Source organism: Pongo abelii, chromosome 21 (assembly GCF_028885655.2).
Source record: "Pongo abelii isolate AG06213 chromosome 21, NHGRI_mPonAbe1-v2.0_pri, whole genome shotgun sequence".
In the NCBI taxonomy this organism is placed as follows: Eukaryota; Metazoa; Chordata; class Mammalia; order Primates; family Hominidae; genus Pongo; species Pongo abelii.
The window spans coordinates 64,549,816-64,563,438 of NC_072006.2; the positions used below are offsets into that span (position 1 = coordinate 64,549,816).

A 13,623-nucleotide genomic window follows, 5' to 3' on the forward strand; every position below is an offset into this window, starting at 1 on the left:
TGTGATATTATGTTATGGCAGCCTGAGTGACTAACACATCACCTGATGTGAAGTAGCCCCCATTATATTCTTCATCAAGACACCTTGCATTTTCCCTTTATAGCGACCATCCCAATCTGTGGGAATTTTGCTGATGGTCCATCTGAAGGTCAGGCTTGGCCAGGTCAGAACAATGACCCTTTCGTGCATCATTCACCTCTATGGCCCTTTCCCCACCCCATGGACAGCACTGCACAGCAAAAATAAGTGAGCAATAAAGACCTGTTAGAAAAATAATTTCAGGATGTCAATCCTGTTAGATGACTTTAAAATTAATACTTCCTATATTTGCATAAGGGTGGACTATTTTGTACTCACATGGTCTTAAAATATCCACTCAGAAACCCTATGAAATGGTGGGCCATTTGTATCCTAGTATCCAGGTATCCGAGGTATCCAGAGAGTTATGTCCTATTTCAGAAGGAGAAAGCCGAACATTCAAAGCAGAGAGAAACCTCACTCTTCAGTTTTCTTTGTGAAGAGAGCACTCTGGGGATCTGTTTCATAAATAATAAAGAATGACAGACACAGAGAGGGAGAAGCAGGACAAGATACAAAGACAAAGAGGAAAGGGGCAGCAGTATGGAAGAAAACAGGCCAGGCAGGAGCAGGAAGAGAAAGCGTGGAAAGTCGCAGAGACGCAGAGGCCAAGGGTTTGGAGAATGGGGCCAGGGGGAGCAGAAAAAATAAGCGTGGAATGTCACAGAGATGCAGGGGCCGCAGGGTGGAGAGTGAGGCTGGGGGCAGCATAAAGAGTAAGCATGGAAAGTCTCAGAGATGCAGGGGCTGAGGGATGGAGAGTGAGGACACTTGTGATGGAGTGGGAAGTTCAAAAACCCAGAGAGGGAGCAGGAGTGGTCCTTTCATAATAAGACGTTTGGGACATCAGACTGTTAGAGTTGGTATTTAGGCAGACATGAGCAAGGCAGAAGAGGGCCCCCTGCCCCAGGGATGTCAGGTGACCATCAGGTGATAGCCAGGTTGTTGTTAAGCTGTCTCTAACTGGCCATGCCTGGCACTAGGGAAAGGCTGTCTTCCAGTAGATAAGAAACATCCAAAGCTGGTGATCAGCTTCCTGATAGGATCTCAGGAGCTGCATGAGTGGGCCCAAGTATGTGCACTAAATGGCAAAATGGCAGAGTTTAAATGGTATGTGACCTTCCTCTAGGAATGCTTACCTGGAAAGGGAAGAGTGTCTCAAATGAGCTTGCACACAATTTCAGCAAACACACTGCGCGTGCTCCTCTCCCAAGTGCTGGCAGGCCACTGTGCATGGGAGCAGGCCACTGTGCATGGGAGCAGCCTGCTGCAAGGGAAGAATCAGGGAAGAAGAAATGTGGACCCTGGAGTCATGTCATACAAGACCCCACCCAAGTCGAGGGTCAGACAGAGCACTTGGATCTCTCAAGTCACCTGCTTGGCCCTTTCCAACTGTACTTTACTCCCTTTCATTCCTTCTCTAAAACTTTTTAGTAAACTTTTACTCCTGCTCTAAAACTTGCCTCAGTCTCTCACCCTGCCTTCTGTCCCTTGGCTGTATTTCTTTTGGGAGGCAAGAATTGAGTTGCCGCAGACTTGTACAGATCCACCCCTGCTAACAAGACTAGACTGCAGCCTCCAAAGGCAGCCCCCACAGTGGGCGACTGCTGACATGGGGGTCTGGGGAATGATGACCTCAGTCACAAATTTGCCTTAGACTGATATATCATTTGCACTTAAATGTTTATAGAATGGCTGGCAGGTGCGATGACCCAGGGGCAAGGAAAAGCTTGGGTTGCCCCAAAGTTCAGAACCTCAAGAGCAGTTCTAAAGTAGATAGTTCTTTCTCTTGGCATGGTGGCCAATTCCAAGGGAAGAAGCTCTGAATAGGATGGCCTCCTGTATTTGGGAGCTGAGACTGCTTGGGATTGCTCAGCCAGTTCACTTGCAGACTGAAAACTGAAGCTGTGTGTGACCTCCAGGACAGCCCCAATTTCTATGCCCATGACCACGTATTGCATATAGTTTCTTTCTTCTCCATTATCAGGAGCTACTTTCTATCTGGCTCGACAGGACAATGTGCCCGGTCATGTGGAGATCAAACGTGTTCCCCGAATGTTTAGTATGCAGTGTGTGCACACACACAACCCATGCCTTAGATATATGACTTGTCTTCGTGAATCGTGAAAGCATACCTTTTCTTCCCTCAGCTTGCCTTTCCAGAATAACAATAAGGTAAAGCCCACATGGCTCCCAAATAGGATCTTTGGGGATTCCAATTATCTGATAATTGGCACCAAAGTGATCCTCCCGACTTGAAGTGGGAGGAAATTTGGATTTCTAAACTAGGGCAAACGCTTCTTATGAAGCATCAATGTGTGTTGTGTTCCCTATTCTCTTTGCTTTAAAAAATAAAGAGAATTATATTTCTTTTTCTTCAGGCAACTATGCAGACTGTCAAAAGACATAGATATCTGAAAACTCTGTCTACCTATTCCCTGTTAGCCATCATTTGGAAATAAATTTGATCCTCGGTTACTGCTTGACATAATGTACAGGTGACCAGCAGGAGGGAAAGCAAAGTATAAACAGATCCAGTTTGTTGACAGGGATTGAATGATGCAGCAACTTGATTGCATTGAGCCATTTAAACTTTCTTTTTCTTTTTTAAGCTACAGCTTGAACTAAAAAAATGAAGTAAACTCGAGAAATCCATTAAGCCAGATTAGTATTGAACTCCAGTCAACACCATCACCTGTGGTCATGAGATCTGGCTGCGGGTGAAACAAAAAGTAAAGTCTGGCTCCTGCTTCTCATATCCACACTTATGCAAATCACCTGAGATTAAAGAAAACCCTTTAACTGGTGTTAGAGAGGGGGCCTAAGGTGGAAGATGTAAAGCATGAACTACCTACAGTGATGCCTTGACACCACAGAACCAAAAGCTCCAGACTTCTGTTCTGAGGATGGAAACGCGGTTCAGCTGGACTTAACTGTGCTTAGAACCCCACGCTGGATGTGTGTGGTTCCCCTAGAAGGACCACTAGGGAGGCTTACAGAGAGGAGCCACAACGATAGAAAGCAGTGACTGCTGGGCTAATTAATAACGATAACTGTGAAAGGTCATAAGTGGGGAATTGAAGAAAAGAGGAAACTAATATTTAAATGCCTCACAATGTGTGATGCTTAATTCAGAGAATGAAGTCCAAGTCTGCAAGCGGTAGATTTTGCATTAAATGAACTGAAATTGGAATAGGACTCAGTGGGTATTTCATTTTGCCTTGGTCTTAGGTTAAGTAATTAAAACCAACATCAGGTTGTGCCTGAAAGTTACAACAACTGAGCAACGGCTAATTGTTGTAGTGGAAAAATTAGCAGAGGATCAAAGAGAATTTCAGAGTTTCTTGCCAGAGTAGATATGCATAAAATTCTATCCTCTGGTCCAACAAAATACATGCAGGGTACAATTAAGTTTAGCTAATTAAATTAAGTATAAATTAACTTTTTTTTATTTCTTACACTGTATTAACATTTATCAAGACTTTGACCAAAAAGTAGAGATTTTATAGTTGGAAGGGACCCAGGTGATTAGCCTATCCCCCATCCTCCATTAAGAGCTTCACCCTCACCATTTCTCATTTCCCTAGACACATCATTGTTCACACTCTACTTGAATCATCCCAGAGACAGAGAACTCACTACCACTCCCTCCCACTTTTGAAATGATGGTGGGAAATGTGTTGAATTCATAGAAGAGAATGATCATTTGTCAGATTCAAGAAAGACATTGAAAAATGAAAAAGTTACGAAGAGGGGATTTCAGAATGAGTGCATTCTAGTGATCACACGTGAGGTGAACCCCAAAACATTGTAATGCTAGAAAGTGGAACATTGTGTGGCCTACGCTCACAGCATCATTGTGCGGGAAGAAACTGGGAGAAGGGCGATCTCATTCTTTGAAGGGTGGCTTTTCTAGCAAGGATCGACTTCCATTTCTTTGCTTCCAGTAAAGAAGGTTGAGCTCATCCCAAAAGGCTAGAATGAATAGAAGTGGAATTTCTTTGACAGCTTACATTGTTGAACGGTTTGGATCATAGCAGTAGTCTCCTAACTCACCTGCCAACAGTCCTGCAAACTCTGTTAAATTTTATCCATCCAGCATCTAGATATTAGATATTATTTTAAAAATATTTTTATAATAAAGGATTACCTTATGAACAATAATATGCACAGGTCTTACCATCTTAAGTATCTATTTCAATGAATTTTGTCAATGGTGTGTGCGCCTGTGATCGTCCACCCAAGGCATGATATAGAATACTTTTGCCATGAAACCCCCAACCAAGAAGTTCCCTAGTGTCCTTTCCAGTTGATACTCTTAGTCTAGAAAGGCAAGCACCTTCTGATTCTGTCACTGCAGATGAGTTTAGCTGTGTTCTTCGATCTCATACAAATGAAAGCATACAGAATGCCTACTTTGGGCAATGGCTTTATTTTTGCGACTCAGTCATAGTATTGTGTATTAGCAGTAGTCCTTGCCTTTTTATTGCCAAGAAGCATTTTATGAATATACTTCAATTTGTTTATCTACTCATCTGTTGATGGACATTTATGTTGTTTCCAGTTATGAACTATTATAAACAAGGCTGTTATGAACACTCTTGTACAAGTCTTCTTGTGGACACAGATTTTCATCTCTTAGGTGAATCTCAAGAGGGCAGACTTGCTGGGTTATAGGGGACTTGTATATTTTTTATAGAAAAACTGCCAAAAAGTTCTCCAAGGTGCTATTCTACCCTCCTGCCAGGAACATATGAGAGTTTCGATCACTCTGTGTTCCTGCCAACAGAGGGTATTGTCAGTCATTTTCACTTTGGTCTTACTAGTGAATGTGAAATCGCATCTTGCTTTAATCTAGTTTTTCCTAATGACTAATGGGGTTAAATGCCTTTTCATGTGCTTACTAGCCATTTTATGTCTTCTTTTGTGAAGTGCCTGTTAAAGTCTTTTTCCCACTCTTTTAATTGGAGTGTTTGTCTTTTTATTATTGATTTTTTGGAGTCATTTAAACATTCTGGATATGAGTCCTTTGTTAGACAAATGTGTTATGGATATTTTCTTCTCTGTGGTTGTGTATGCATTTGCCAAATGGTGTCTTTTAAATAGCACATTTTTTTTTATGAATCCCATGTAACCTTTATTTTTCCTTTTTGCTTTTATGTTTTCTTCTAGAAGCTTTATGGCTATAGCTTTTACATTTCAGTTTATTACATGTTATTGTTATTATTATTTTGGAGTGGAGCAAGGTGAGGTCAAGCATTTATTTTCCCCTGGATACAGCTGTCCATTTGTTTCGGCAGTATTTGTTTAAAGCACTTTCTTTTCTCCATTGAGTTGACTTGATGCCTTTCTCAAAAATCAATGTACGGGTCTCTTTCTGAACCTTTCATTCTTTCCACTGATGGAGGTATATTCTATTTTTGTGCCAATATCAACTCATCCTGATTACTATAACTTTATGTAAACCTTGAAGCAGAAATTATAAGTCCTGCGACTTTGCTTTTTTAAGATTATTCTATTTTAGATCCTTTGAATTTGCATATAAATTATAGCATTAGCTTTTCAATTGATGCAAAAAACCTGATATTATTTTCACTGGGATTGTGTTTTATCTATGAATCAACTTGAGGAGAATAGGCATCTTAACAATATTAGTTTATCAGGCTGTGAGCATTTATTTAGTTTTTAAAATTAATTTGTATTATTACAATACAACATACACTTGGGTTGTATACAATGTTTCAGTCAATGATGAACCGCATAATCAACAGTCTCACAAGAATATAGTACCATATTTTACTGTGTTGAGATATGTTCAGATACACAAATACTCACCATTTTGTTACAATTGCCTACAGCATTCAGTATAGTTACATGCTGTACAGGTTTGTAGCCCAGGAGCAATAGGCTCTACCAGATATAGCCTAGGTGTGTCGTAACCTGAACCACCTGGGTTTGTGTAAGTATAGTCTATGATGTTTCTATAAGGACAAAATCATATAATGACCCATTTCTCCGTAGGTATCCTCCTTGTTAAGAGATAAATTACTGTATTATGGTTTTCAGTGATGAGGTCTTACAGATCTTTTGTTAGATTATTCTAGGTATTTAATATTTTGGAATGCCACTGTAAATATATATGTATACATATTAAAATGTTCGTTTTCCCATTGTTACTGCTTGTATATTGGAAATACACTTGAGTTTGGTGTATTTATATTCTGTAACCTTTCTAAATTCAACTAAGTCTAGTAGTTTTTCTTTGAGGATTCTATTGATTGTTTTACATTTACACAATTATGTCTATAGTAGGGACAGATATACATTGTTTTTCTCAGTGATTATAGTTTCTTTATTTTTTCTTATTTCAACAGCTAAGACCTCTAGTACAGTGTTCAATGGAACTGGTGAGAGAAGACGTCCTTGCTGTGTTCCTTATGTGAAGAGGAAAGCAGTCCTTCTCCATTAAGTAAAGTATAAACTTTAGGTTTTTCATAGATGTCCTTTATCAGATTTTGAAATTTCTCTGCTATTCTCATTTTGCTGAGAGTTTTAAAAAATTATTTAAATAATGGATTTTGAATTTTGTCAAGTTCAATAAATACATAAAAATACATTTTAAGCATTTATTGAAATAATTATGTGGTTATTCTTCTTAATTTCATTTATGTAGTGAGTTATACCAATTGAGTTTTGAATGTTGAAACCACCAGAATTCCTGGGTTAAGCCCTATTCAGTTATAATAAATTTTATATATTGCCATATTTGATTTGCCAACATTTTGCGATTGTACTACGAAAGATATTGGTCTGTATTTTATTTGTTTGATTTGTCATGTTTTGCTACTATGGTTATGCTGCCCTAAAACAAATGGAGGAACTGTTCCTTCTTCCTTTTTCTCCTCTTTAAAAGAATATACATTTGGTAGTATTTTCTTTCTCCAACATTGGATAGCATTCACAGTGAAGTCATCTGGGATGATATTTAACTGTTGGAAAGTTTTTGATTACAAATTCAAATTCTTTAAAAGATATTGATCATTTACATATACTAATTCTTGTGTCATTTTTGTTGGCTGTGTTTTTCAAAGAATGTTTCCATTTTATCTGACTCGTTAAGTTTATTGAGAAAACATCATTCCTCCTGTTATTCTTTTAATGTCTGTAGAGTGTCTGGTAATATTGCCTCTTATGGTCTTCATATTGGTGATTTATATGTTCTCCTTTTTTCTTATAAGTCTTAATAGAAGTTTGTAAATTGTATTAATCTTTTCACAGAACCAAACTTTGACCTTTGATTTTCTCTATTGTTTCTTTGTTTTCTATTTCTTTGACTACCACTCATTTTAAAATCACTTTATTTAACTTCCTTCAGTTAAACGTGTTCTTTTTCTAGCTAATTAAGTTGAAAGCTCAGTTCACTGATTTTAAACCTTCCTTTAAGTATGTATATATATATATATATAAAGATATAAGTTACCTCTAGACATCAATTCAGCAGCATCCTAAAATTTTGGTATTTTATTATTTGTCTTGTTATTCAGTAGATCTAATTTCAATTTTTCCTTGTCATTTATTCTTTGATATACATTATTTAGAGGCATTTTAACAAATTTCAAACCATTTTAAGGTTTTCTAGAAATCATATCATTTTCTTAGGTTATACCATTTTTAAATTATTTTATTTATTTAATTAATTAATTATTATTATTATACTTTAAGTTTTAGGGTACATGTTAGAGAACATACTCTGTGCATTTCAATGTTTTGCATTTATAGGGACTTGTTTTTATGGCCCAGCATTGCTTTATCTTGTTGGCTGTTCAATGGGTATTTAAATACTTACGTTGATTGAGAATGTTAAGCAAATTTTTATAAACTTATAAATTTATTGTTTAGTTGTTCTAGTAATTACTGAGAGAGAAGTGGTAAAATCTCTAACTAATATTGTGGATTTGTCTGTTTCTCTCATTTCCCTGTCAATTTTTACTTAAATTTTCACAATCTCATTTTTTTTTTTTTTTTGCCTAATATGTAGCACTGTTACATCTTCTTTATCAATTAACACTTAACATAATTATGAAATTTCCCTCATTGTCTTTATTAATACCACTTATATAGAATTTTTTTTCTGATATTAATGTAATTTTCTTATGTTTATTTTTTGCCCAATATATGTTTATCCACATATTTACTTTTAACTTGTATGTCTATAGTTAAAGAATGTTTCTAGTAAATAGCATATAGTTGTATCTTGATTTTTTTCCTTGAAACTGACAATCTCTACCTTTTACATGTTTAGTCTACTAACACTCAGTGTCATAGTCAATAGGATTGTATTTCAGTCTGTTATTTTGTCATTTAAAAAGATGGTCCCATTTATTCTTTGTTGTTCTCTTCCTTCTTTCCTATCTTCTTTTGGGTTAACTAAATATTTTTGTAGTATTCCATTTCATCTTTTTTTTTTAAAAAAAACAATTATTCTAACATTTATTTTAGTGGTTGTTCTATATATCACAATATTTATCTTTAAATTATCAAACACATCTTCAAATAATAATTTGCCATGTGATGAACAATGTGAATTTTTTTTTTAGACAGTCTTGCTCTGTTGCCAGGCTACAGTGCAGTGGCACAATGTTGGCTCACTGCAATCTCTGCCTCCCAGGTTCAAGAAACTCTCCTGCCTCAGACTCCCAAGTAGCTGGGATTACAGGCACCCGCCACCACGTCCAGCAAATTTTTGTATTGTTATTAGAGACAGGGTCTCACCATGATGGTGTCGATCTCCTGACCTCGTGATCCACCCGCCTCAGCCTCCCAAAGTGTTGGGATTACAGGCATGAGTCACCACGCCCCACAATGTGAATATTTTATAGCCACATAACTCTATTTATTTCCTACACTACTCTGTCCTCTTAGTGTCATGTATTTTACCTCTGTGTATGTTATGCACCTGCAATACTTGTATTCGTGCTTTAAGTAGCTCATAGTGTGGTATCATTTCTCATAATCCTAAACGAGGCCTGTTAGCATTTTTTTTGGCAGCACATACCTGCTGGATGTGAATTCTTTCAGCTTTTGTCTACATAAAAAAGTCTTTATATTTCTTAATTTTGAAGTATATTTTAACAGGATAGTATTCTGTAGATTGGGAGGTTTTTTTTCTCTTAGACTTTTAAAAATATTGTTTCATTGTTTTGGGCCACCACAGTTCTTATTGTGAAGTAGCTTTCATTCTTTTTAGTGCTTCACTGTATGCAATATCTTTTCTTTCCCCTGTGGATACTTTTAGGATGTCTTCTCTGTCTTTGGTACTATCAGTTTATGTTATTCTTAGTTGCAGTTTTCTTTGCATCTATCCTGTTTGGGGTTTGTTGAGATTCTTGGATCTCTAGATTGATGTCTTTCATCCCTTTTTAGTAATTTCCAACTATTATTTCAAATATTTTTCTTCATTCTTTATTTCCAGTTTTGGGGGGCTTCAATCACACTTATATTAAATACTTCATATTGACTCACAGTTCTCAGACATTCTCTAACATTTAAAAAAACTGCTCTTTTTGGAATATAAATCATTCTATTACAAATGCACATGCGTATTATGTTCATTGTGGCACCATTCACAATAGCAAAGACATGGAATCAAACGAAATGCCCATCAATGGTACGCTGGGTAAAGAAAATGTTGTATATATACACCATGGAATACTATGTGGCCACAAAAAAGATCAAGATTATGTCCTTTGCAGGAACATGGAGGGAGCTGGAGTCCATTTGCCTAAGTGAACTAACACAGGAACAGAAAACCAAAGACTGCAGGTTCTCACTTATAAATGGGAATTAAATGGTGAGAACACATACTGGAGCCTATTGAAGGGTGGATGGTTGGAGGAGGGAGAGGATCCAGAAAAATAACTATTGGTACTCAGCTTAATATCTGGGTGATGAAATAATCTATACAACAAACCGCCATGATACAAGCTTATCTATACAACAGACCCCCATGATAAAAGCTTACCTATACAACAAACTTGTACATGTACCCCTGAACTTAAAATAAAAATTAAATTTAAAAAATTGCTTTTATTCTCTTTGTGTTGCAGACAGAATAACTTCTAATGTCCTCTCTTCATGTTTCCAAATCCTTCTGATATCCAGTTTATAAAATTAATAAAATATTAATTTTTTGTATCATGTTATTCAATTATTGAGTTTCCAATTGTTATTTAAGGGTTTGAATATTCTGCAAAATTATTCTACCTATCTACTAGACCTTTAACATACTTTTCATAGTTATATTAAAGTCCTTGTCTATTAATTCAATGATTAGGTTATCTGTGGATTTACTTCTAATGACTGTTTTCTCTCTTGAAAATGGGTCACCTTTTCCTCCTTTCTATGTCTCATAATTTTTAATCCTATTCTAGATATTGCCTATATGAAGACAGTAGATATTGAATAAATAACATTTACCCCTGGAAAGGTGGTGTGCCTCTTCTTTTGTCAGGACACAAGTGTTGCCAGCTGAGTGATCCAATCTGCCTTAGAGCTGGGTCTAGGCTTTCATAAGACTCATCCCGGTAGGGAATTAATTCATTTAGGCTTGTTTCATTTTTACCTCTCTGGTGGGTCTTTAAAACTGATTTTGTGGTCCATCTGTCTTGTTCTCATTGTTCATGTGGTATCAACTGTCTCTTGCAACTTTCTGCATTCTTGTGATAACGGATTTCTGTTATCTTTGTTGCTATTATGATGTGATGATTTTGCCAACTGCAACAACTATTTTAATCCATGTTAAGTCATTAAACTGTAACAGAAATCATAGGCAGGGTGTGTTGCTCTATGAAAATTGAGGGGATGGGGCTATGAAAACTTATGGGCTTGGAAGAGAACTGTGCTATTTCTTATGGAACAAAATAATGATTAATGGCAGGGACTGTTGGAAACCAGCTGGTTTCCATACCTGCTTTAAAAGCAACACTGAACTTTAAGAAGTGATAGACTGGATAAAGAAAATGTGGTACATATACATCATGGAATACTATGCAGCCATAAAAAAGAACAAAATCATGTCCTTTGCAGAAGCATGAATGGAGCTGGAGGCCATTATTTATAGCAAATTAACACAGGAACAGAAAACTAAATACCACATGTTCTCACTTATAAGTGGGAGCTAAATTATGAGAACACATGGACGCATAGAGGGAAACAACACACACTAGGGCCTTTTAGAGGGTGGAGGGTGGGAGGAGAGGATCAGAAAAAAAACTAATGGGTACTAGGATTAATACCTGGGTGATGAAATAATCTGTACAACAAACCCCTATGACACAAGTTTACCTATGTAACAAACCTGCACTTATACCCATAAACTTAAAATAAAAGTAAAAAAAAAAAAACACAAAAATATTTAAGAAGCTGTATCTCTCACCCCGCATTCAACCTGAGTAGTCTGAGGGCAGTTGTAAATCTATATAATAGTTCCCAAACTACAGTACATAAAATTTTAGTGTAACTGAGGTCCCAGGGAAAAGGGCCTGGGGCCTCTGTGGAGACACAAGGAGAATCTGATGGGAGAACTTTGCATGTGGTTATTAAATAAGAAGCTGGAATCCCAATGCAAATCATGTGCATTTTATAGGCATGTGACAATAAATTGGGGGGTAACAGGAAGCTATTAGAATTAGAGTTTTCTAAGAGGTTCCAAGAGGTAAATAAAATCCACTCAAAAGCCATTTATTGAACATCTACTATATTTCAGATTCTGGGTTAGAACAGGTTAATGTGAGATAAGATTTCTTGAACCAACATTTTCCCCAGGAGCTCTGCTAAGCATTTCATGTGCATTATTTCAATTTATCTTTTTCTATTATATATATATATTTTATTATACTTTAAGTTCTAGGAGATCAATTTATTTTTATCACAACCCCATGAGAAGGTTACTTCCCTAATGCCTGTTTTATGGGCTTAGAAATGCACAGAGAGGGTAAATAAGTTTCTGAAGCTTCCATGGCTAGTAGCATGTAATGGTGGTATAATTTGACCCTTGGCGAGCTGAAATCACAATTCTACTTTGCAAATGAAGGAATCGAGGCATTGTCCATGACATCATGCACTTCACGGAAGCAGGTACTATCCATTAGACCATGCACTTCCCGTACACAAAGATGGCATTTGTTCGGTTTTATTTCTCTGTCTCCTCTGCCCAGTATCATATCTATACATTGTGGAGCCTCAATAAATATTTGAATGAAGAAATAGGTCTATTAATGAATGCTAGGTGCTAAGAATAGTAGGATAAGGCAGTCATGCTTCTGCTCCCACTCCAAGCCAAAGTGGGCAAGGTGAGCAAGCAAATGAGCAGATTCCAAGGATCATGGAGGATTGACAGAAAGCTGGGCACTGTGTACTGTCCTTGTCACATCCTATTTACTCAATCGTCTCCCGCTTTGGACTCTGAACTTCTTGATGGTGTATCTGTATCCACTTATCATTTTGTGCCCATCCTGTTATTTGACAGGGAGCAAGATGCTTGATCAGTGGCTGTTGAGTAAATGCCAAGTGGAGGAAGCAGGGGTGAAGTTATTTCACTACGGGAGGAGGTTTCACAACGGCAATGACATCTGAGCATAGTGTATTTCAGTACAATTCCAATGGGTTTTGCCTACTGGTAAAGAAGAAGAGTTTTTGTCTAGACTGAGAAATCAGATCACAAGCACTGGAGGACATATGGTCTTAAAGAGAATAAGGGAGTATGTCCAAGAGGAGACAAAGTAGGGGAAGGGAAAAAGGCAGAAAGGAAGGGGAGAAAGAAAGGGAAAGGGAGGAAGAGGAGGAGGAAATAGCCAAAGAGAAAGAGGAGGAGAAAGCGGAGGAGGAGAAGAACTGATGGAGGGAGGGAGAGAGAAAGAGAACCTTGATACAATTCAAACCCCTACAGTGGTCATCTCTGAATGCCAATCCCTTGGGCTTCTCAGTTATGAGTTCTTACATTCCCTGTTTTGACCGAGACTGGTTTGAGTTTTGTCCCAATTTAGCAACTGAAAGGATTTTAACTATAAATTGATTACTTTATGTTCAGTGGCTGTATCTTAACCTATTTTTACATCTAGTTAAAGTAAAAGTTGGCAAATTGTAACCAATGGGCCAAATCTGGCCCACTGTCTGCTTTTATACAGCCCATGAGCTAAGAATAAGAATAGTCATTGCATTTTAGAATGGTTGAAAGATGAAAGAATATGACTTTCGTAAGGCATATGAAATTCAAATGTCAGTGTCTTAAATAAAGTTTTTTTGGAACACAGCCAAGCCATTCATTAATGTATCGTCTATAGCTACTTTATTCTCATACACATGAGGCAGAATTGAGAAGCTGTACTGAGCCTGGATGGCTCACAAAGCCTAAAATATTCACCATGTGCCCCTTTACAGAAAATGTTTGCCAATCCCTGACCTAAAGAATCTCCTGCAGAAAGCATTGGCATTTAGTGGGGCCATTAAGAAGATGCCCTTTATTTAGGGATGAGAAGGGGGCAGAAA

The 13,623-nt window shown here is 37.2% G+C and overlaps 1 long non-coding RNA gene across 1 annotated transcript in view; it reads left to right on the plus strand.

Annotated features, from left to right (window-relative positions):
- LINC02910 (long intergenic non-protein coding RNA 2910) overlaps positions 1-10,120 on the plus strand; it is a 118,416-nt gene extending 108,296 nt beyond the window's left edge. The window contains exons 6-7 of the long non-coding RNA XR_010138731.1: positions 6,453-6,547; positions 9,831-10,120. This is a non-coding gene — a long non-coding RNA (long intergenic non-protein coding RNA 2910). The remainder of the gene's footprint in view (positions 1-6,452; positions 6,548-9,830) is intronic.
- The last annotated feature ends 3,503 nt before the right edge of the window (positions 10,121-13,623 follow it).